Source organism: Macaca thibetana, chromosome 9, assembly GCF_024542745.1.
Source record: "Macaca thibetana thibetana isolate TM-01 chromosome 9, ASM2454274v1, whole genome shotgun sequence".
NCBI classification, from domain to species: domain Eukaryota; kingdom Metazoa; phylum Chordata; class Mammalia; order Primates; family Cercopithecidae; genus Macaca; species Macaca thibetana.
Window position 1 is genome coordinate 58568172 of NC_065586.1, and position 23103 is coordinate 58591274.

General features: G+C 43.5%; 2 protein-coding genes and 1 long non-coding RNA gene across 10 annotated transcripts in view; 1 reads left to right on the top strand and 2 right to left on the bottom strand.

Moving 5' to 3' along the window:
* The window catches only part of KAT6B (lysine acetyltransferase 6B), a 205080-nt gene that overhangs the window by 135336 nt on the left and 46641 nt on the right, over positions 1-23103 (bottom strand). The gene's annotated exons all lie outside the window — the stretch shown is intronic.
* CAMK2G (calcium/calmodulin dependent protein kinase II gamma) overlaps positions 1-23103 on the top strand; it is a 1229125-nt gene that overhangs the window by 133865 nt on the left and 1072157 nt on the right. The window lies entirely within an intron of this gene.
* LOC126962493 (uncharacterized) overlaps positions 18369-23103 on the bottom strand; it is a 30435-nt gene continuing 25700 nt past the window's right edge. The window contains exon 2 of the long non-coding RNA XR_007728704.1: positions 18369-22725. This is a non-coding gene — a long non-coding RNA (uncharacterized LOC126962493). The remainder of the gene's footprint in view (positions 22726-23103) is intronic.

Below are 23103 nucleotides of genomic sequence, written 5' to 3' on the forward strand. Positions count from 1 at the left end.
GGCTGATGACAAAGACGGCAGGAGATTATTTAATTTTTTAATGTCGGATCATGTTAACTGCCATGCTTAAATTTGCAAATTGTTGCTTGTTAAAATATCCATTTACTAAAATGATAAATAATACATGTTGTGACACATTAGTGAAACTGTTATTTTTTAAAGCATCACAGACACAGATGAATTACCATTTCGGTGCAAACCCTTGTACCATTTAGGGAAAAACAAGAGGATCTGTTAAGTTACATCGTGGCAGAAAAATCAAGAGTTGCCACCACATTTCCCTACCCCAAAATGACCCTCCACATTTCAGATTCTTAAGGTCAGCTCAGCAAGGCATGTGCAGAGCCAAAAACCAGAGCCCAGAAAGTTGACTGAAGGCTTCCTGCCAAAGGCAGCCCTTGCAGTAGCAGCACCAGCTAACATCAAGGTCGAGCTGGCAATGGAAAGGTGGCCAGGTTTAAAAGAAATGCTGTCAGGAATTGCCAGGAATAAAGAAGCCATTCCAAATTGCACTATAGCAAAGGAAACAAGGATCACAGCTTTCCCCAAACAATGTTCATCCATTTCATCCCCTACTAATCTAGCTCAGTAAACCTCTCATGTTCAATTTTACCTCTTATATATATAGAGCTCAGCTCTTTGCTTTTATTGAATGGGGATACATACCGGAATCTCCTTTGAAAGATAAATGGTTATTTGCAAATGCTGAAAGGCAGTGAGTAAAAACAAATTTTGTAACACAAATATAATTTTGAAATTCAACCATTTATATGCCAAAAAAAAAAAAAAACCCAAACTGTGTTCTATCTACCTTTAACTCAAGATTTGAACATATATCATAAAATCCTTAGAAAATAAAGTGACTGTATTTTAAAAATCAAACCCATGATGGTACAAAAAAATACTTGGTAACCAAAAGATTAAATGTAAAACATGAGCTCACTGACTCGAGGTCAAATTTCTAAATTCGGCATTCTCAGCTCTTCATGGTCTGTCCCTAACCTACCTTTTTCTATTTTACTTCCTACAGCTTCCCTTTAACAGATGTGTCCTCCGAGAAAACTGTACTACTCAGTTCCTCACATTCTCCCGTGTGCATTTCTGCTTGTTTTGAGACGGAATCTCGCTCTGTCACTCAGGATGGAGTGCAGTGGCCTGGCTAATTTTTTGTATTATTAGTACAGACAGGATTTTGCCATGTTGGCCAGGCTGGTCTCAAACTCCTAGCCTCAAGTGACCCGCCTGCCTCAGCCTCCCAAAGTGATGGGATTACAAGTGTAAGCCACCATGCCCGGCCTCCTGTATGCATTTGTAAGTGGTGGGCCCACATCCCTTTCCTTCTGAGTATCTCCTTAAAAATTACATGTCCAGGCCAGCTCACTTTAGGTCACGAGTTCAAGACTAGCCTGGCAACATGGTGAAACCCCATCTCTATTAAAAACACAAAATCAGCCAGGCGGCTGGCATGTGCCTGTAGTCCCAGCTACTGGGGGAGGCTGAGGTAGGAGAATCACTTGAACCTGGGAGGCAGAGGTTGTGGTGAGCCAAGATTGCACCACTGCACTCCAGCCTGGGCGACAGAGTAAGACTCTCTCTTTAAAAAAAAAAAAAAAAAAAAATCACACGTCCAAATTCTCCATTTCCTACAGTGACCAGCTCAAATGGCATCTTGGCTGAGTGCGCTCTCCTTCTTCTGCCTCCCACAGCCCTGGCAATGAGCTACACTCCATACACCTTATCCCTTCTTGAAGAGTAATCTTTGGTCAAAAAGCCACTACTGAACTGTGAGTTCATCTTCACAACACAGCTCTTACTTATGGAGAGACACTCACACTATGCCCTGTTGACACAGGATCCAAGCAGAGCCTGCCTCCAACCTATGGCAGGTCATCTCCTGCCTGACTTGTGTAAATTCCTCAGATTTAAAAGCCCATTTACTCCTTTGGCTCTTTCCCACTAGGGCTTAGCTCTCTCCCAAAACAATGAATTTTTCTTTCAAAGACACTGAATAAGGCTCCTTGATTTGATCTATTTTCTGCCTCCCATCCACTGAGCCTCGCTCCAAGGTACGCCCAGTCCAGTATAAAAAGTCCGGCACCACCTTGCAGGGTGAGAATTTCAACCTCTTTACACAGATGCAAAGGTTCCCACGAGGCAACTGGCCCTGGGTTCTGGAGTTTGGCTCCTCCCTTGTCTTGGACCTCAGTTCTCAATTCTCTCCCACTGAATCTTCACAGCTACTTAACTTCTTAATGAAGCTGAAAGCTCTATCAACCATCCAGGCCTTAAAGTTCTCAAAGCTTAATATCAAGCATAATCACCCAAGTGGAGAAATGGATCAGACATCAGAGACATCCAGGCAACCTTATCTTGTCTAAAAAATATAAATATGTATTTTAAAAATTTTTCATTACACAATAATGGAATACTATTTCACTGTAAAAATTTGACAACATAGATGATACAAAGTCCCCACTGACACTTCCTCAATCCCATCCCATGTCTGTCTTAGAGTCTTTTATCCATGTATTTACATATCATCCTTCATCAAATCTAAGATCTTATCACTTGTGGTTTTTTTTTTTTGAGACGGAGTCTCGCTCTGTTGGCCAGGTTGGATGGAGTGCAGTGGCACGATCTCGGCTCACTGCAAGCTCTGCCTCTCGGGTTCACGCCATTCTCCTGCCTCAGCCTCCCAAGTAGCTGGGACTACAGGCACCCGTCACCACGCCCGGCTAATTTTTTGTATTTTTAGTAGAGACGGGGTTTCACCGTGTTAACCAGGATGGTCTTGATCTCTTGACCTTGTGATCTGCCCGCTTCGGCCTCCCAAAGTGCTGGGATTACAGGTGTGAGCCACCATGCCTGGCCGATCTTATCACTTGCAATGTGCATTATGCTTCACTAAGAAAGAGTTTAAATTAGTAAACTATGTCACCAATTGTTAGATACACTGATTTCAGAAATGTTAAAAAACCTGAAAGGCATGTTTTAGAATTTACAAAATACAATCCATATAAATTTTGAGCTTTACAAATATAAATGTAATAATTCTGTATTTTTTCTCACTAAAAAAGGAATCTGAGAGAGCCTCCCACATCAGTTGCATAAAGATCTACACCACACTCTTATACACTTTTTAGGTACTGCATTCTATATGCTGGCTGTACCACTTGTACATTTAATCATTCCAATATTTCACCATTCCAGTGCTGGAATGAGCATGTGTTCATGTGCATTTCACTAGACGTAAAACTACCAAATTAAAAGTACGTGATTTTATTTTCAAAGATACAGCCAAACTACCTTCTCCAAAAAGGTCTGAACAATTTATATGCTCAGGATATGAAAGTACACCGATTTTTCCTCATTGCTGCCAAATAATATTATTCTCTTTAATTTCTGCCAATGTGATGGGATAAAATCATATCTGGTTGCTTTAATGTGTAATTCACTAATTATTAATGAAGTTAAGCATCTCTTTGTATTTATTGGCCATTTGTTCCCTTTCTGTCAATGCCTTTTTATATCTTTTGCCCATTTTTCTAGTGTTTTCTTATTAATATGCAGAAGCCTCTTTATATACTCTGTATTTATCCTTTGTGTATTGCACATGGCCTATTTTCTCCTAGTCTGTTATTTGTCTTTTAATTATATTTGTGATTTTGTCTTTGGTGATACAGACATTCCGAATCTTTTAATGGTCAAATTTATTCATCACTTCCCAGCTATACCCAAGATTACTTACACGTAGGTAATATTTTCTTCTAACATGAAACCCATTCTTTGTAAACTCCACTGGGTTCTGGCCTGGCAGTGCTTGAAGGGATGGATATGAGACACACTCGTACAACCCACACACTGGAGAATTTCCATACAGCTATCCTGACCCCACCTCTGTAAGAGGTAAGTGTCAGTCAGTGCTCTGCCAGCCTGTGGGCACTATATTTCAGGAAGGACCAGCCAGTTCTCTTTTTTTTTTCCAGACAAGATCTCACTCTAGTCAACCAGGCTGGGCTGCAGTGGCACAACCATGGCTTACTGCAGTCTCAGTCTCCCCAAAGTGTCTCAGCCCAAGGCATTAGAATTATAGGCACACGCCCCACACCAAACTACCTTTTTTTTTTTTTTTGAGGTGGGGTCTTGCTATGTTGCCCAGGCTGGTCTCAAACTCCTAGGCTCAAGCAATCCTCCTGCCTCAGCTTCCCAAAGTCTTGAGATTACAGGCAGGAGTCGCTCCACTCGGCACTAGTTTCCTTTCTTAACATCAAAGCCAGAAGCCTAACCCATTCCAGGCTACATATGTGTGCCAGCCTGGTCATCCTGACATCATGACTCAAAAACAGATAACAGGCTGGGCATGGTGGCTCACGCCTATAATCCTAGCACTTTGGGAGGCTGAGGCAGGTGGATCACCTGAGGTCAGGAGTTCAGGACCAGCCTGGCCAACATGGTGAAACCCCATCTCTACTACAAATACAAAAATTAGCTGGGCATGGTGGCATGCGCCTGTAATCTCAGTACCCAGGAGGCTGAGGCAGGAGAATTGCCATAACCCGGGAGGGAGAGGTTGCAGTGAGCCGAGATCGCGCCACTGCATTCCAGCCTGGGCAACAGAGAAAGACTCTGTCTCAAAAACAAAAAACGAAAAACAGAGACTAAAGCCTTGCCACACAGAGAGACAAACATCCCACCATCCATGGCTCAGTCTCTGGGCCAGGAGCGTCTGGACACCCTGTGGCAAGATTGTCACCCCGCCTCTCTCTCCCGTAGACTCAGATGTAACATACTGCCTCAGAACTGCATCCCTGACCTGGTACAAACAAACCCCAGGGTACTGGGTAACTCTGATGACTAGATCCTGGTCTGACAGGCCCAAATGCCAAGGTGCAGTCCCTGTGAGACGGTCCCCTGTCCCCAGAGAGACGGTGGAGAAAGGTTGGCTCTTCTCCCTTCACATCTGCACTATAAGATCAGGTCTTTGATTCCACTGCATTCTGCTCCCCACTGCTGACATGGTCTCCTTCACAAGATACGCTATAACCTACTGCCCAGCCTGTCCAAGCTTCACACATCAGGCCCTCAGGACTCACCCAACTGCCAGAAAGAGGGCCCAGGACAGTTAGGTTCCAAGTTCCCTGACTCCAAGCAGGGCGAAGTGAGCTCTGGTTCCTGGGTCAGTGTAATACACTGAGTTATGGATGGGCCAGAGGTTGGTGGGAACACACACCCTCTGCGATACATGAATTATTTAGTCAAGAACACAGCACTTAATGGGCAGGTAAGGTGGCAGCACAGAGTAGGAGCACATGCAGCCTATGTTTCTGTGGCTTGTCCTTTGCCCCTGGGTTTCCACCTAAGAGTATCAGCTTGCACAAAGCCAAATCCTACTGTTTACAGCCTGATGATAACCCAGTTGGCATTCTGTGCTCTAAGTTACTCCCTCAGAAAGAGCTTCCCCTGGCCGGGCGCGGTGGCTCACGCCTGTAATTCCAGCACATTGGGACGCCAAAGTGGGAGGATCACAAGGTCAAGAGATCGAAACCATCCTGATGGTGAAACCCTATCTCTACTAAAAAGACAAAAATTAGCTGGGCATGGTGGCGGGTGCCTGTAGTTCCAGCTACTCGGGAGGCTGAGGCAGGAGAATCGCTTGAACCTGGGAGGCAGAGGTTGCAGTGAGCCGAGATCATGCCACTGCATTCCAGCCTGGTGACAGAGCAAGACTCCATCTCAAAAAAAAAGAAAGAAAGAGCTTCCCCTTGACCTTTCAAGGCTTCCCCAGCAGGACTCAAAATAGGCAGCTCCACCTAAGTCCCACTCACCTCTGGGTCCTCCACAATATTTACTACACCTCTTTATCCTAGAAAACATTTTCTAAATATTTGTTCAATTAATTATGTTGGAATTATTTCTGGAATTAATTTTTGCCTCCCCAAAGTTCATATCTAGCACATTTAAGTTGCATAAACTTGCATCTTTATTAAAGAAATGTCTCATTAGGTCTATTAGCAATATTATCCACTATCAACTTCAGATTTAAGCAGCCTCAACTTCCCAACCAAAAAGAGGAATCTTGAGAGCTTCAGATGGCATTAAACTAAATGGAGATTTTCCTCAGATTCTAAATCTGTGCTGTCCAACACAATAACCACTAATCACATGTGACTACAAAAATTGACATTTTCTCCTTTGGGAGGCTGAGGCCAGGAGTCCAGACCAGCTTCGGCAACATAGAGAGACCCCATATCTACAAAATTTTTTAAAAATTAGCCAGGTGTGGTGGCTGAAATCCCAGCTACTCAGAAGGCTAAGGCAGGAGGATCACTTGAGCCCAGGAGGTTGAGGCTGCAGTGAACCATGATGGCACACTGCACTCCAGCCTGGTTGACAGAGCAAGACCTTGTTTCTAAAATAAATAAATAAATACATACATACATACATAAATACATAAATAAATAAAATTTACATTTTCAAGAAAATTAAAATTTTAGTTTCTCGGTCTCAGCCACATTTTAAGTGCTCAATAGCCACATGTGGCTGGTGGTTACCATACCATATTGGACTGTGCAGATACAGAAAATTTCCATCATCAAAGAAGGTTCTTTAGGATAGCGCTGCTCCAAATGCATTAAAAATCTTGAAAACCAGCCGGGCAGTATGGCTCACCCCTGTAATCCCAACATTTTGGGAGGCCAAAGATGGCGGATCATTTGAGGTCAGGAATTCGAGACCAGCCTGACCAACAGGGTGAAACCTGTCTCTACTAAAAATACAAAAAATTAGCCAGCATGGTGGCCCATGCCTATAACCCCAGCTACTTAGGAGGCTGAGGCAGGAGAATCGCTTGAACCCAGGAAGCGGAGGTTGCAGTGAGCCCAGATCACGCCACTGCACTCCAGCCTGGGTGACAGAGCGAGACTCCATCTCAAAAAAAAAAAAAAAAAATCCTGAAAACCCGAAGAATCCTTAGCTTATAGCTAGTATCAGCTCTTCAAAGTACCATAATTAAATTTAAAAACACACTGCTCCTTTAATTAAAACAACATAAGGAAACACTCTCACTGATAAAGTAGGGCTTTTATAATAATAGATTTGTCTCATCACGATGAAAAATTTAAACGAAGCCTAAGTCTCATCTATCTTCGGTTGCCAAAGCTAACAGGCTATGCAGAGGGCAATGCATTCTTAGAGTTGCATGAATCCTTTCTCCTGACAGATAAAATTTCTGGTTAACAGTCACTGAGGAAACTAATCTTAATATAACCCTTAATGTCCTGGGCTTGACTGGAGTATACAAACAACACCTAGAAAATTTTCAACCCAGGGATTTCAAAAGGTATGCACACAAAACCAAAAATACCAGCCAGGTGCGGTGGCTCATCCCAGCACTTTGGGAGGCCGAGGCAGGTGGATCACGAGGTCAGGAGATCGAGACCATCCTGGCTAACATGGCGAAACCCCATCTCTACTTTAAAAAAAAAAAAAAAATACAAAACATTAGCCAGGTGTGGTGGCGGGCGCCTGTAGTCCCAGCTACTAGGGAGGCTGAGGCTGAGGCAGGAGAATGGCGTGAACCCGAGGAGGCAGAGCTGGCAGTGAGCCGAGATCACGCCACTGCATTCTAGCCTGGGCAACAGAGCGAGACTCTGTCTCAAAAAAAAAAAAAAAAAAAAAAAAAAAAACCTAAGTCTTCTATGAGTTCAGAATTTGATGGTAGGTGGAAGGTGTCTATGAATATGTGAAGTGAGTATGTATGTTAGAATAAAGGAACTGTCTAAGTAGGCTGTGTCTTTTTCTCTCCCATCTCCATGAAATGCCAGTGTCTCCTAGCAGACAAAACACATATATAAGGGAGTTAGAGAAAAGAGCCCTTGTAATCCTTTTATAGACTCCTAGGAGCACTGAGACTCATTCAACAGCACGTGAGTACAAGTCCTGGAAAGCACAGCTTCAGGACCTCAATAGAAAAGTTTTTCCCCTCACAGTGAAGCAATGAGAGGACTAACAAGCACATAATTTGTAAAAATCAAAACAGAATTGGATGAAGATGGGCAGAACGGTAGGCCTGGGGGCAGAGGACGAGGTCATCCAACAGTCTCCAGGTATAAAGTCTCAATTCTACACATTTATAACCTGTATTGGTGATGTTCCCACTGGGCTGGCCACCACACTGTACAATCATAAAGTGAGCTTTAATTACCCAAGACCATTCACTTGCTCTTATGAGATGTGTTCCACCTGAAGGACTGCTCAAAAGGGTTACAAATGGCTCATAATTTTTTTCTGCTGGATCTTAAAGCCTACAACTTCCTACTAAAGGAAAGATCAAAGGAAATACATCTGTAAAATACTGCCAGAAGGGCAGCAGGAGATGTGGGGGGCAGCTAACAACTGACCTCGGTGATGCCAACCTTAACTGTCATTTCACCCTTTCCCCTTCAAACCATCCCGTGGTCCTAAAACCTTTATAATCCTTTTACACTTGACACTATTGTCCCGGAAAAGCTGTTTGTCATCCTGAAATCAAACTGTATTTTCTCCTTTGGGAGCATGTACATTCTGTAAAAAGACAAGTAATCCTCAGACAGTGGCAAGCAGAACCATACTAGGCTCAGATACTGACCTTGACTTTACTGAAAAATGTTAAGTGGTAAAAATTTCATCAAGGTCAGGGAAGAACAAAGGAAGAACCTGTTTCCATGTTTTCCCTTCCATTTTACATGTGCATTATTTCAATCCCATAGCCAACTGTTTGTCATCTCTTTATAAACTCTCAGGAACTCAAGAGAAAATAGTACATCAGTCACTCTCTCAAGAGCTACAAATGATGAGGAATACATTCCCATATATACACTATTATTCACTGAAATTTTTACTTAGCTGCTTTTAATAAAGAAAACCATATGGTTATGAAAAATATACTATAGGCAAGTTACTGATTCTGACAGAGCTTTCTTAAAATTCAGAAGAAAGTATGTGAACCAAACAAACATGAACACATCAACCCTCAGAAAAGATGTTTAAAGAGCAATGCAAAATGTTTTAACTGGACTTTATCAGGCTTCTTAAATACTATAGAATTTCCTTACTGAGATATTAGGGAAGAAATTAACTTTTAAAGACAATTGTTTAAAGTAAGCAATCTCACAAAATGTTTATCTAACAGAATCCAGGCATGCTGGCTACAGCATCTCTATTGACATACCTTTGAAAACCACAAATTATTAGGAAATAGGTCTAGAAACATGTGGCCCATGTAGAAAAAGTCTTTAACAAAGAAAGGTTTATTTCCAAATTACATTAGTATTCACAAGGTGGAACAACTTGTTACAGATGCACAGTATTAGTCTCATATACAACAATACCTTTACTAATAAGAGAATATGTCCAAATGTCACATTTGTTTTTTACAAAGCTAATTACCAGAGGTGAGAACTGATAGGCACAGGAATGAGTTCCAGGGTATCAGACAAGAGGATAGCTGAGGAATGAAATTACTGTAAAATATTAACTAAAAGTCAAACTTGCAAGAACATATAAAATATGCATCAGACAGTTTTAGGATGAGGTTAAGGAAAAGAGGCAGTGAGCCAGATTCATATTAATAGTAAGAGGAAGAATAAGAGGAATCTCTGGTTGAGCAGGGAAGAAGAGACAGCAGGAAAAATCTTGAAGGGGCAGAGCTTTCAGCTCTTAAGTGAAGTTTAAGTGAAGATGGAGACTCCAGCAGCCCCAGCAGACACATCCGCTTCAGGTGGAGAAGCAGCGGGAACAGCAGGTTCCTTTTGACTGTATTTCCCCATCCCATGGCACCCACCAAGAGTGCCTTCTAGGTCAGCCTCAGAAGGAAGCCTCTGGTGTCTACAACTCCATCCCCAGCCAAGCGTGGTGGTTCGCACCTGTAATCCCAACATTTTGGGAGGCTGAGGCAGGAGGATCGCTTTGAGGCCAGGAGTTTGAGATGAGCCTAGGCAACATAGCGAGACCCCATCTCTACAAAATAATTTTAAAAATTAGCCAGGCATAGTGACATGAGACTGTAGTCCCAACTACTTGGAAAGCTGACATGGGAGGATCACAGGAGTCCAGGAGTTCAAAGTTACAGTGAGCTACGATTACACCACTGCACTCCAGCCTGGGCAACACAGCAAAACCCCATCTCAATCAATCAATCTCCACCGCCATCTGTGTGCTGGTTAGTGGTATCCTCGCAACATAGGGTTTAACATGAAAATTCTGCATGAGGGCCGGGCGCAGTGGCTCAAGCCTGTAATCCCAGCACTTTGGGAGGCCGAAACGGGTGGATCACGAGGTCAGGAGATCGAGACCATCCTGGCTAACACAATGAAACCCCGTCTCCACTAAAAATACAAAAAAATTAGCCGGGCGTGGTGGCGGCGCCTGTAGTCCCAGCTACTCGGGAGGCTGAGGCAGGAGAATGGGGGAACCCGGGAGGCGGAGCTTGCAGTGAGCCGAGATCGCGCCACTGCACTCCAGCCTGGGCGACAGAGCGAGACTCCGCCTCAAAAAAAAAAAAAAAAAAAAGAAAATTCTGCATGAGATAACATGCAATTGTTTTCAGTATAATCAGTCAAAAAGTATCAATGAATGGTTTTAGATTCCTGTGTTTCAAGAGAGGGCAGAGCACAGAAGGCATGGGGCGTTTGGAGACGGCCAGAAGCCAAAGGCAGGAGGCAAAGGGCAGTGAAATCACCACTACTGAGTGACGTACAGGGTACAGGCCACACCTTACTTTATGCAGATTAACTCACTGAAGCCTCACAGTAACCTTATGGCCAAGGTGAAAGGAGTCAACTGGGGACAACTCTGATCCTTATAGCCCCCAAATCTTAGAAAAACGAGGCTGTCCAGTGAGAGTCCAACTATAAAACCCACAGGGGATATTACAGACACAGCCTCCTTAATGGCTGGGCACAGTGGCTCATGCCTATAATCCCAGCACTTTGGGAGGCCGACGCAGGCGGATCCCCTGAGGTCAGGAGATTGAGATCAGCCTGACCAATATGGTGAAATCCCATCTATATTAAAATGACAAAAATTAGCTGGGTGTGGTGGTATGCGCCTGTAGTCCCAGCTACTCCGGAGGCTGAGGAAGGATAATGGCTTGAACCTGGGAGGTGGAGGCTGCAGTGAGCCAAGACTGCACCACTGCACTCCGGCCTGGGTGACAGAGTGAGAGTCTGTCTCAAAAAAAAAGTGTAAGATAAGGCCAGGAACAGTGGCTCACGTCTGTAATCCCAACACTTTGGGAGGCCGAGACAGGAGGACTGCTTGAGTCCAGGAGTTCAAGACCAGCCTGGCCAACATGGTGAAACCCCATCTCCACTAAAAATACAACAATTAGCTGGGCATGATGGCGCGCACCTGTAATCCCAGTTACTCGGGAGGCTGAGGCAGGAGAATTGCTTGAGCCTGGGAGGTGGAGGTTGCAGTGAGCTGAGATTGCGCCACTGCACTTCAGCCCAGGTAACAGACCAAAACTCCATCTCAAAAAAAATATCAGTAAGACACACCTGAAGACCAGCAATTCCACGGCTAGGTATACAGCCAAGGGAAGTAAAAACATGTGTCCACACAAAGATATGTACACAAATGTTCATAGTAGTATCATTCATAACAGCCAGAAAGTAGAACCATCAATGTCTAACGAATGAATAAATAAAATGTGGTATATCCATACAAAGAACTATTATTTGGCAGTTATAAAGAATGAAGTACTGATACATATTACATCTTAAAAGAACCTGAAAAATTGTGCTCAGTGAAAGAAGCCAATGATTTTTTTTAAAAAGGCCACAGACTACAGGATTCCATTTATATGACATGTCTAAAATACACAGTCATCAAGACAGAAAGTAGATCAGTGGTTGCCAGAGTCTAAGTGAAGCAGGACATGGGCAGTGATGATAATGGGTATAGGATTTCATTCTGGGGTAAGAAAACCGTTCTGGAATTAGACAGTGGTGAATGACTTTGTGAATATACTAAAAACCACTGAATTTATACACTTTAAAGAACTAAATTTTACGATACTCAAATTACGTCTTGATTTTTTTTTAATCTACCTTTATTTTTATTTTTATTTTTTGAGATGGAGTCTCGCTCTGTCGCCCAGGCTAGAGTGCAATGGCATGATCTCAGCTCACTGTAACCTTGGCCTGGGTTAAAGCGATTCTCCTGCCTCAGCCTCCCAATTAGCTGGGATTATGGGCGCCTGTTACCATGTCCAGCTAATTTTTATATTTTTAGTAGAGATGGGGTTTCACTATGTTGATCAGGCTGGTATCAAACTCCTGACCTCAGGTGATCTGCCAACTCTGGCCTCCCAAAGTGCTGGGATTACAGGCATGAGCCACTGCACCTGGCCAGATCTACCTTTAAACAATAACATATCTAAACACTGTCCATTAGAAGGGGAGACTAGTCAGCACCAGAAGCTTAGAAAGGAAGGAAAAATAAAAAATGACACTGTCTAGGGGAGAAGCTTCAGTAACAGGGGGACTAAGAACCCTGAGCTCAGATCCATTGAAAGGCTTCTCGGAATGACATTAGCACTACAGAATTAATCCCAAGCTGCTGGCAAAGTGAACAGAGCCCCCTGAATTTGGGTAATATAGTAGCCCTAAGACCTCTTCTCAAAATCTCACATGCACCAAGCAAATCCCACGGAGCTCTGCTTCCAGTATCCTCCCCTGACCCAATACCATTTATTTCTCATTATAAATTATTAAGCTGCCTTTCAGGCCTTTTTAAGCCCAGTCAAGGCAGCTCCCGTGTCAAGAAGTGACCTGCTTCCATATTTTTGGACAACAGAGGATATGGGAAAATACTAGGATGGCCAACTATCCTAGTGTTCCTAGGGTTGTCCAGGCTATAGCACTCAAAGTCCTATAACCCAGAAAAACTCTCAGTCCCAGGCGACCCAGGATGGTTGATCATCCTAGAAAAGACCTTGAACTTGGTAACAATACTAAGATAATGTTTCCCTAATAAAGCAGATAATGTGTAGTGACTGATGCAAACCCATTCCCACCATCTTCTCCTTTGCCTTCTAACCAAAGAGACTGGGAAGCTAAGTTCTTGACATCCCAGACTACTTGCCAGTAGTGATAGTCGTATGGCTCAGCTTAAGCCAATGAAATATAAGCAGAAGCCTTGGGGAGTGCCTCATTTCCTGAATAAAAAGGAAGAAGTTTCCGATGTTACCCTTGGCATTTTCCCTCTTTCCTCTGTGGGAACAGAGAGCTGGGGCCTACGTATGAAGCAGCTATTTTGTGAGAATGAGATGAGCAAGTGAGTGCAAGGAAGGCCTCTATGCTAAAGATGGTGAAGCAGAAAGACCCTGAGCCACATATTGTTTGGCCAGACACCACTCACCATAATGCAAACATGCACCCTGGTTCACACCTCTGATCCCGGTAGCTTGCTACTCCTCTATGTAAAATGCCTTCCCTACTTTATGGATGGACTTTGACTTTAAATCTCAATCTAGAAGAAGCTACCTCCCTCTGCAAAGCCTTCCCCAGCAAAACAAATGTCTTTTTGTTGTTGTTGTTGTTGCTGTTGTTGTTTTGAGACGGAGTCTCGCTCCGTTGCCCAGACTGGAGTGCAGTGGCACGATCTTGGCTCACTGCAACCTCCACCTCCCGGGTTCAAGTGATTCTCCTGCCTCAGCCTCCCGAGTAGCAGGGATTACAGGCACATACCACCATGCCTGGCTAATTTTTTGTATTTTAGTGGACGGGGTTTCACCATGTTGCCCAGGCTGGTCTAGAACTCCTGAGCTTTAGGGGTAATTTGTTCACCCCAAACCCCGTCAGCCCGCAACATTAGTATTAGCTGTATGGTTAGTTACTAATGCACCCACTACAGTCTCCCTGGCTGACCACGCTGCACTATACCTACAAAAAGTACTCCATAAATGAATGAGTATGAAATATTCCATAAGTCACTGACTGAACAAGTCAACCCCTTTCCTCTTTGAGTTTCTTTTTTTTTTTTTGAGACGGAGTCTCACTCTGTCGCCCAGGCTGGAGTGCAGTGGCCGGATCTCGGCTCACTGCAAGCTCCACCTCCCGGGTTTACACCATTCTCCTGCCTCAGCCTCTGGAGTAGCTGGGACTACAGGCGCCCGCCACCTCGCCCGGCTTGTTTTTTGTATTTTTTAGTAGAGACGGGGTTTCACCGTGTTAGCCAGGATGGTCTCGATCTCCTGACCTTGTGATCCGCCCGTCTCGGCCTCCCAAAGTGCTGGGATTACAGGCTTGAGCCACCGCACCCAGCCCCCTCTTTGAGTTTCTTAAGTGAACAAATAGTATCTCACTCATCGTTGCATCCCTAACAGGCAAATCTGAGATGCCCAATACATGTTTGCTAAACACAAACCATCACAGCTCCTCACAAAAATGTCTCCATTGAGCTGTGATTTAATGCCATCCCTTTCTGTGGGCTGAGAAATGCCCACTTGGACAGGGGTTTAGTATCACTCAGGGAGACTGCATTTCAATACATATATTTCTTATTTATTTAAAATGTTTCTTTTTGTACAACCAACATGCTTTTTTTTTTTTTTTTAATAATCTGGTATTTCCCTTTAGTGGGGAGGATGAAGTAGAATGGGAGGGAAGATTACCAATGTTATTACTCTTTGATGATAATATAGGATTAGAAGCCAAACATAAATTGCTCCTAAATTCAGAAAGAAAAAATAAAAACATAAACAAATTATCTTTCTTCAAACTTCTATGCTTCCTTATTTGACAATAAGAATTTTATAAACCAACATCTTGTTCTTTTCTCCTTCGCTTCCAGGATGTTTAGAACTAAATTATTCATTCTAGACATGGGGTTTATCTGATATTTCATCTTAATTATTTTTGATGCTTTGAAAAAAGATTAACCTATCAAACATATTTTAACAAACTAAGTAATGTAAAATCATTTTTTTGATCTGGCATAGTATAACCAACATCCTCAACAGCGGAGATTAAGCAGAGTCACTTTCTGCAGCATCAAAACTGCAGTAAAGGGAGTCTCTGAGCTTACTCTGGTTCAGAAGCTGCCTACAAAACACTAAAATATTTTTTAAAACTGCTGTAAAGCCTTGAAAAAGAGTATACATCTCTCAAATTTCAGCAAAATCAGCCCCTCTTTTCCTAAATTATTTCAATACATTTTAACAAGCTTCGATTGAGACTTTTAAATCACTGCATATTTATACATCTTTAAAAGTTTTCTTGGCTGGGTGTGGTGGCTCATGCCTGTAATCCCAGCACTTTGGGAGGCCAAGGTGGGCGGATCATCTGAGATCAGGAGCTCGACACCAGCCTGGCCAACATGGTGAAACCCCACCTCTACCAAAAATACAAAAATTAGCCAGGCGTGGTGGTGCATGCCTGTAATCCCAACTACTCGGGAGGCTGAGGCAGGAGAATTGCTTGAACCCGGGAGGTTGAGGCTGCAGTGAGCCGAGATTGCACCATTACACTCCAGCCTGAACAACAGAGCAAGACTTTTCTGAGACGGAATCTGGCCCTGAAAAGGGCCAAACAAACAAACAAAAAATGGAGTGCATGGTGCAATCTCGGCTCACTGCAGCCTCAGTCTCCCAGGTTCAAGCGATTCTCCTGCCTCAGCCTCCCAAGTAGGTGGGATTACAGGTGCCCGCCACCATGCCTAACTTTTGTATTTTTAGTAGAGATGGAGTTTCACCATGTTGGCCAGGCTGGTGTCGAACTCCTGACCTCAGGTGATTCAGCCTCCCAAAGTGCTGCGATTACAGGCATGAGCCACCACACCCGGCCAAAAGTTTTATCAAGCATTAGACTGCCCACATTAACACCTCAGCACTTCATTATTTTTCTCCCAGAAACCTTCTGGCTGGCTTAATTTTGTCCTGGAATAAAAGGCCTACTTAAATAGAGAAATAATTCTGTGGAACTATCAAAGCAGTAACTTCACAAAATAAAATTTTGCCTTTCTACTTGGAGGTGCCTTAGAAATAGTACTACAAAAAGCAACAACCAAAAAACTGAAGATTAGCTTCTGAAACAAATCTTTGTAAGAAAAAAAAATAATGCCAGTCACAAATAAAGAACACTTATTTGTACCTGCCACATTCCCTACATAGTAGATGTGCTCCTAGAAAGTTGAAACCTATTTTTCTACTACCATAGTTTAAAAGCTGGCGGGGGTGGGGAGTGGGGGACGAAGGAGGGGGTGATACATTTACATTTTCAGAGCTCTTCAAATAGTGGGCAATGTTGACATGAAGTTGCAAGTGTAAATATTTGTTCCCTTCTTGGTTTATAAATTTCATGATGATAAAATTCTGTGTATACAGCCACTAATTAAAAAGGAATCTATTTGCCTTGTAGGATGCTTGAGGTTGTATGTTTATTCAAGATGAATAAAGTGGTGCACACTAGAAAGCAACAGGAATTAGAATTTTGAATTTCATTGGTTTAACAAGTTCCTCCTGGGAATGAAAAGAGATTTCATTTGTCAAATCTGAGAAGGCTTTTCAGATGATAATTTGTGAAGATGCAGCAGTACATACAGTAAAAATTATCTCCCCTGACCTCGAAAGGAAAGAAGGATGATATGTGATCAAGAAACAGCAAACTAAATGTTTGAGAAAAAGGAAGACAGGCCGGGCACAGTGGCTCACGTCTGTAATCCCAGCACTCTGAGAGGCTGAGGTGGGCAGATCACTTGAGTTCAGGAGTTCGAGATCAGGCTGGCCAGCATGGTGAAACCTTGTCTCTACTAAAAATACAAAAATTAGCTGGGCATGGTGGCGTGCATCTGTAATCCCAGCTACTTGGGTGGCTGAGGCAGGAGAATCTCATGAACCCAGGAAGTGGAGGTTGCTGTGAGCCACTGCACTCCAGCCTGGGCAAGAGAGCAAGACTCCATCTCAAGGGAAAAAAAAGAAAAAGAAAAAAAGGAAGACAATTTTCCATTACTTTGGTCACTTAACATTACCATTTAATGGTAACCTAGTAATGAGGTCCCCTCACTAATCAAGATTGCTTTAATGTGTTACACATGAGAACTAGCTAAACAAAACTGATTACTACATTACACACACAGATGACGGCCAGGACTACTATTATTTACTTACATACTAAAGTGGAATCTAGACCTTAAGCCTGAATAGCCACCACCACCACAAACAACAAGATCTTATTTTGCACTAGGAATGTTTAAAGCACCCTGTGTTTATTAACTAATTTAATTTATCCAACATTTTGTTCTGTGAAATGACTATTATCCCCAATTTATCAAATAAAAATATTTTTAAACATATATCTCACACCCATAGAATATACAACACCAAGAGTAAACCCTAATGTAAACTATGGGCTTTGCATGATAAGGCTGTGCAATTACAATGTGTCATCAGATGTAACAAACCATTCTGTTGGTGGATGTTGATAATGGGGAAAATTGTGCATGTGTAGGGGTAGGGAGTACATGAGAAATCTCTGCCCCTTCCACTCAATTTTGCTGTAAACCTAAAATTGCTCTTCAAAAAAAAATGAAGTCTATTTTTAAACACACAAACACACACACCCTCCACACACAAAACATAGATCTCACACAGAGAAGCAACTTCTCTAACCCTGCACACAGCAAGCACTCAATATTTGCTAATGGCAAGACTGGAAGTAGAGGATGACTATGAAATCAACTAAGAAAGGCCAGGCATGGTAGCTCACGCTTGTAATCCCTGCATTTTGGGAGGCCAAGGTGGGTGGATCACTTGAGGTCAGGAGTTTGAGACCAGCCTGGCCAATGTGGTAGAAACCCTGTCTCTACTAAAAATACAAAAAATTAGCTGGGTGTGGTAGCACACGGCTGTAATCCTGGCTACTCGGGAGGCTGAGGCAGGAGAATCCCTTGAACTAGGAGGCAGAGGTTGCAGTGAGCCGAGATTGCACCACTGCACTCCAGCCTGAGTGACAGAGCAAGACTCTGTGTCAGAAAAAAAAAAGAGAAAGAAAAAGAAATCAACTAAGAAAACATTGACTTACAGCCTATCAATCACTGAAGAAATAAACAACATATGACAACCTACAGTAGCCGCCCAAGTGAATTTGTCTTTTGCTTTCTTATTCCCATGGGGACTACAGGACCTCTGATAACATAAGTTCCTTCTACAATGATCCTGTATGTGCCTTTCCAATTTTTCATAACTTCAAGTAAGAAATACGTTCACATCATGACCTAGTATATACATATGTGAATATGAAACTAAAACAAGTTTCATGAAACATTACTTACCCTTTTATACAAGGCATGCTATATTTTTATTGTTTCTTTTTCTTTTTTCTTTAACACTGACAGGAACTCATGTTGATTTCACAATCAATTAATGAGAGACGATTCAGTTTGAAGAACACTGATTTCATGCCTATGTTTTGGTTTTCTGGGTAGAGTAAAATTTCTGTCTGCACCTGATAACTCTGAATGAGTCATTTCATCTCTCTACGTCTCACCTCATCTGTGAAATAAATACCTGTATTAACTACTCATAGAGTGGCTGAATTGAGGAAGAGAGAGGGAATAAAAAAGACCTTGGGGAGAAGATTCTATTGGAATTCAGTCTGCAACCATCAGGGTGCACCAAGTGGGGAACATCTACCTCCCTCTCTCTCACCTAAAATCTCATCCAATCCATGAGCAAGTTCTGTTAAATATGTTCTTTAAAACATATTTCAGATCTGTCCTCATCTCTCCATCCCCACTGTCAAAACCCCAGTCTATGCCTCCATCCTCACAAAGGCCTCCTCCCAGGCCTGCCCTCCTCTACCCTTGCTCCTCTATAGCTCCGCCGGCCACACAGCAGCCTCAGTGACCTTTAAAAAGTTTTATTTTGTTTTATTTATTTATTTATTTTGCTGCTGCTCAGACTAAAGTGCAGTGGCACGATCACAGCTCACTGCAGTCTTGTATTCCTAGGCTCGAGCGATCCTTCTGCCTCAGCCTCCTGAGCAGCTGGAACCACAGGCACATGCCATCACATCTGGCTTTTTTTTTCTTTCATTTATTTGTAGAGACGGGATCTCTCTATGCTGCCCAAGCTGGTCTCCAATTCCTGGCCTCAAGCGATCCTCCCACCTCAGCCTCCCAAAGCACTGAAATTACAGCCATGAGCTACCATGCCTGGGCAAAAAAGTTTTATTTTGAAAAAATTTCAAACCTATAGAAAAGTTGCAGGAATAATACAATAAACACCCATATGCCCTTTAAAATTGGCCACATTTGCTTTCTCTCTCTTTTGTGAATCATTTGAGAATAAGTTGTAAAGACCATGATCATTCACCCCCCCTTAAGAACAAGCTCATTCTTTTCATTTCCATAGTTTATTATCACACTTAGGACACTTAACATTGATATAACAGTATCATCTAATAGTACATATTCCAAATTTGCCAATTTTCCCAATACTGTCCTTTATAGTAACTTTTTTTCCTCCAACCCAGGACCATTTAGTTTTCGTGTCTCTCAGTGACTTTAAAACATAAACTAAGACAGGCGCAGTGGCTCATGCCTGTAACCCCAACACTTTGGAAGACCAAAGTGGGAGGATCACTTGAACCCAGAAGTTCACCCAGCCTGGGCAACATAGCAGAACCCCATCTCTACAAAAAAAAAAAAACAAAAGTTTTAATTAGCCAGGAGTGGTGGCACAAGACTGTAGTCCCAGCTACTCAGGAGCCTGAGGTGGGAGGATCGCTTGAGCTCAGGAGTTCAAAATCAGTCTGGGTAACATAGTAAGATCCTGTCACTACAAAAAAACTTTAAAAATTTGCCAGGCATGGTGGTATGCAACTGTAGTCCCACCTACTCGGGAGGCTGAGGTGGGAGGATCACTTGAGCCTGGGAGACGGAGGTTGCAGTGAGCTGAGATCGTGCCACTGCGCTCCAGCCTGGGTGACAGAGTGAGACTCTGTCTAAAAAAAATAGAAACTTACAGAATCTCAGGGTTGAAAGAGACCTTTATTTAGGCCATGTAGCTGAGCCCACGCTACTGCAAAATCCTCACAAGTTGTCATGCAACCTCTACACCAGCTGCTGCAAGGATGGGAGCCCATGTGCCTAGAAGCCAATTCTGTTGTTTTCAGGTTCTGTGAGCATGGAATACTTGCATATTTTGAGCTGCTCTCAGTCTGGGTTCAAACAGGGCTGAGCAAGTATGAGAAGGGAACTACTGAGTATCTAGTCTGTGTCAGACACAATGCCGGGCATTTCCCTTAGGTTATTGTTAGTAAGGGATAATTTATTGTTGCTCTCATATATGCCATAATTCATTTCCATCTCACACCTATCCAGGAGCCTATTTTCCTTTGATTTTTAAAGGACCTGCTGCTCACTGTCTTTCTTGAAGTAACCTGTCCTCTCAGGTGGGCTGAAGAGTAGGCCATTATCCTTATTAAACATATGAGGAAATTGAGGTCTAGAGAGAGTTAGGGCCCCACACATGGGAGTCACACCCTGTCTTGACTCCAGCTCCAGGCTTTCTTGTATACTGCTCTGGGCATTCCTGTTTGAGTTGAGGATGTCTGTGTTTCTAGCACCTGAAACTTCCTTGTTCTGGTATGCTAAACCATATTGTTCTTATTCATCTTGGCATTCCTCACAGTGTTCCCCTTAGAGTGAGTGTTGCAGCCTATTTTTCAATTTCTCGTAGAGACAGTATCTCTATATTGTCCAGGCTGGTTCCAAATTCCTGGGCTCAAGCAATCCTCCCATATTAGCCTCCCTAAGTGCTGGGATTATAGGCGTGAGCCACCATGCCTAGCTTGTAATTATTTTTTAAATTGAATCAAACATGTCTTAAGTACTCATAACCCATATGGGGGCCAGGCGTGGTGGCTCACACCTGTAATCCCAACACTTTGGGAAGCCAAAGTGGGTAGATCACTACAGGTCTGGAGTTTCAAACCAGTCTGGCCAACATGGTGAAACCCCATCTCTACTCAAAATACAAAAATCAGTCGGGTGTGACAGTGTGTGCCTGTAATCCCAGCTACTTGGGAGGTTGAGGCAGGAGAATCATTTGAACCCGGAAGGCAGGGCTTGCAGTGAGCTGACATGGCACCATTGCACTCCAGCCTGGGTGACAGAGTAAGACTCCCTATCAAAAAAAAAAAAAAAAAAAAAAAGGCCGGGCGTGGTGGCTCATGCCTGTAATCCCAGCACTTCAGGAGACTGAGGCGGGTGGATCACGTAAGGTCAGGAGTTCAAGACAAGCCTGGCCAACATGGTGAAACCCCATCTCTACTAAAAACACACAAAAAAATTAACTGGGCGTAGTGCTGGGCACCTGTAATCCCAGCTACTCAGGAGGCTGAGGCAGGAGAATTGCTTGAACCTGGGAGGCAGAGGCTGCAGTGAGCTGAGATCGTGCCATTGCACTCCAGCCTGGGCGACAGAGCGAGACTCTGTCTCAAGGGGGGAAAAAAAAATATATATATATATGTAAAACTAAGTTTAAGACATAGTTTCTATCTCCTAGGAGCATACAACCAGCTTAGAAGGTCAAGGCCCACAGAACTGAAGCATACAAATAGTACCAATGAGCAAGACAATGAAGAACATAACGCTACAGTATCTCAGAGGGGGAGAAATTACCAGAGGCTAGGAGACTTTCAAAGAAGTAAAAAGTTTTGCTAGGACATGAAGTTTTGCTAGGACACAAAGGCCGTGTAACATATGGCTACCTGAGGAGTGTATCTTCAGCTAAGTAACATCAGTGGTGGTTTTCTTTTTGTGCTATGGTGCCCGCTGGACATACACAGCTATGTACTGACGTCTCCAGGACAGAAGGCATGTCTCGTTGGTCAACCATTCAGCACAGGTTGTAGAGCATGTGGTGACCTGGCAAACATTTCTGCCACACAGAGGAAGATGACATGAGGTAGCATGAGGGATGGAAGAGAGACTGTGGAAGTACCCTGTGGGGCTGGAGGAGAGGGATGTGTCTATAGAAGGAAGAATGTGCCCAGAGCAGTGCAGACACAGAACAACACAAACCGAAGTAAAGAAGGGCGCCAGTCGGTGGCTCACGCCTGTAATCCCAGCACTTTGGGAGGCTGAGGCGGGCAGATCACAAGGTCAGGAGATCGAGACCATCCTGGCTAACACAGTGAAACACAGTCTCCACTAAAAATACAAAAAATTAGCCGGGCGTCGTGGCGGGCGTCTGTAGTCCCAGCTACTCAGGAGGCTGAGGCAGGAGAATGGCGTGAACCCAGGAGGCGGAGCTTGCAGTGAGCTGAGATTACACCACTGCACTCCAGCCTGGGCGACAGGGCCAGACTCCTTCTCAAAACAAAACAAAACAAAAAAAGAAGGGTACCAGTGGGTACCTATCTAATTCCAGTTTCCATTTGTTTTCCAAGAGCAAAGGCCAATCTTCTATCCCTCAGTTCAAAACAACTCGTTTCTGAAATGTCAGAGATGGTTTTTTTTTTTTTTAAACGAAGTCTCACTCTTGTCCCCCAGGCTGGAGTGCAATGGCACGATCTCAGCTCACTGCAACATCTGCCTCGTGGATTCAAGTGATTCTCCTGCCTCAGCCTCCCAAGTAGCTGGGATAACAGGTGCCCGCCACCACACGCGGCTAATTTTTGTATTTTTAATAGAGACAGGGTTTCACCACGTTGGCCAGGCTGGTCTCGAACTCCTGACCTCAGGTGATCTGCCCACCTCAGCCTCCCAAAGTGCTGGGATTACAGGTGTGAGCCACCGTGCCTAGTCGAAATGTCAGACTTTTGTTTTTACATACACACCACGGAATACGAAACAGCCATTAAAAAGGAACAAGATCATGTCCTTTGCAGGGACATGAATGGAGTTGAAAGCCATTATTCTCAGCAAACTAATGTAGAAACAGAAAACCAAACACCGCATGTTCTCACTTATAAGTGGGAGCTGATAGATGAGAACACATGAAATCATGGGGAGAAGAACACACACTGGGTACCTGTTGGGGTTGGGGGGAGGGAGAGCATCAGGAAGAATAGCTAATGGATGCTGGGCTTACTACCTGGGTGATGGGATGATCTG